Genomic DNA, 2,603 nt, shown 5'->3' with positions numbered 1-2,603 from the left:
AATGTATTTCTACATATACAAATGGATAATTTTTATGTACAATTCATTTCTTCCATACATAGCAAATCAATCTTCCATTAATAATAGAGAATACTAAGTGCTTAATAACGATTATCCATAGGAATGGAGAAACCTAACAGCTTAAATGTAACAAACATCACAAACTATTTTTCAGGGTTTTTTAAAATAGCGCACAACTTTTCTAATCACGTTAAACTCTTTTATTTCAGAAGACAACTCAATCTTTATGCTTATTGTTCATTCTCATATAATTCATCATAACTTTAGGAGAGGTATTCATTATTCTAAAAGACTTATACAACTTTATAAAATATGTTTTGGACACAATGTATTGAGAAGCAATGTATTGGGAGGCAATCAGTAATAAATACTACAGAAAATAAAATATAAATTTATAAATTACATTTCATATATGGCATATCCATTTTTATTTGGTATCCCAAACTTATTCCTAAAACATTAGGTTAATTGTTTCTGTGTTATGAAAGAAAACAATATGTCATATTTACAAATAAGCACCAGGACTGAAGGTGGTACTCTGTCTTAAATTTATAGTTGATAAAAAATGATCTTTGAAATGTTATGCATTCAAATATGATAATGATAAAAACATTAGAGTAATAATGACAGCAATTATTTATTTAATACTTACTATTTACAAATGCAGTAATAGGTTCTTTCTGGACATTATATTTTATAATCCTTATAGCAACCCTCCAAGGTAGGTAATGTTTCTCATTTTCAAGATGAGAAAACTGCAGATTAAAATGTTTAGTAATTTTGCAAGTATAGAGATAGTAATTAACTAAGGTAGAAATCAACCTTTATCTATGTTATTCCAACATCAGAGCACTTCTAGACTATAATTTTTCTTTATCTGACTGAATTGCTTATGAGACTTGTTTGGGGAATGGCTGTTGTATAGGTGCTATAATGTGATGAGAAACAAACAAACAAAAAAAAACAGTAAAACACATAATGAAGAAATATCACCTAAAGGCCAAGCGAATAGCAATTACTGAAAAATAAACCCTATTAAACCAAAGTGTTGAATCAAATATTGATGTTTATCCCTTCATCCTTTTATTAAGAATAATTTTCTTTAAAAAGAATCATGAACCTGTATTAATTAAAACTGCTCTTATAGTTTAGATCAGTATTATCTATAGTTCAATAGCTAAGTTGTTGTATGGAAGAATAAGTGGTAGAGAAATGATTTTGTTCCAAAAATATATGGCCACTCATAGTTTTCATATTTTACATGATGCCTTCTATTATAAATACATTTTGCCAGTTTGATTTATAGTGTTTGAAGTGGCTACAGAATAATACATTTTATCTATCAGTTCTAAAACATAAGTATGTCTGTTTATTCATCATTATATTTCAAAAATCCTTGTGGCCATAAAATTTATACTTGTAGAAAAAAATGTTCAAGTTTGAAAAATACATTGGAAGCTCATTACTAACACCTTTGCATACTCATCTTTACTCATGAATAATCAAACACTGTTGGGAGAAAATTACATTCAGCGACTATTTCTCACTCTGGTTAGACAAACATGTGTGGCACTATTTCATACAGCCATATGGAAAAATAAATATTTCAAATTCATCTGTCTCTGACACTTTACCTTCTTAAATAATTAGGTTATTAGATTTGATTTTCTATATTTATCAAATTAACAGCCAACAACTCCCTACCTCATTTTACAGATAAATTTAATGTTGTCCATATATGTTAAAAATTTTCTAGCTGCATCTATGGCCATGTCTCCCTGAACAAGCCTGATCCTGTCTGATCTTGGAAGCTAAGCAGGGTCGGGCCTAGTTAGTATTTGGATGGGAGATCACCTAGGAAGACAAGGTGCTGTAGGCGTGAAAAATAAAAAATAAGAGATTGTAAACTGACAAGGTACTTGCAAACTGTGAGGTCAACCAAGTGTTGCCTTGCCTAAAAAAGAAAAATTTTTCAGCTGGAAAAGGAGACCAAAAATATCATTTTCTACACCTGTTTGTATGTGTGTGCATGTGTGTGTATCTCTGTACGTTAACGTATGTGTGTATAATTTTTGAAGCTTAATGTGGTAGGTACTCAGTTTATTTAAGACTGAGACTACAGAAGGCAAGAGATTATGTCACAGTAAATTTATAATTGAAATTGTGTTATCTCTGAGAGACTGAGGTGTTTCTTATCACTCTTCATGAGAGAGAAATGGTGGAAGGAATCTTTTAAAGTTCCCTACAGAATCTGAAAAACCTAAAATACGTTGAATTTAAATTTCTTTGTGCCATGCACCTTCCTTATATGCTACAAATTGATCCCTTTTTTAAAACCTTAGATATGAATACCAATATATTTACATTTATTTTCTATTTCAATCACCTCACACAATTTAATGTAAAAAAAAATCTAATGTATTTTTTGATATCGCATTAAATTACTCAGGAGTAAAGCAAGGACAACACTAATCAATCAATAAATAAAATTTTAAATTAAAAGCTTCGTGTACTAGCGCCTACTAATACAGCTCACAACTTGATTGATATGCCCCTGCCTGCATAAAGATCACATAGCTACT

General features: G+C 29.9%; 1 pseudogene; it reads left to right on the top strand.

Moving 5' to 3' along the window:
* The first annotated feature begins 1,781 nt into the window (after positions 1 to 1,781).
* Positions 1,782 to 1,900, top strand: LOC112470804 (annotated as a pseudogene).
* The last annotated feature ends 703 nt before the right edge of the window (positions 1,901 to 2,603 follow it).

The sequence above is a fragment of the Pteropus alecto genome, unplaced genomic scaffold (genome assembly GCF_000325575.1).
Source record: "Pteropus alecto unplaced genomic scaffold, ASM32557v1 scaffold3, whole genome shotgun sequence".
NCBI lineage: Eukaryota > Metazoa > Chordata > Mammalia > Chiroptera > Pteropodidae > Pteropus > Pteropus alecto.
Note: the sequence above shows the minus strand (reverse complement) of the source record. Positions and strands in the feature narration are given on the sequence as shown.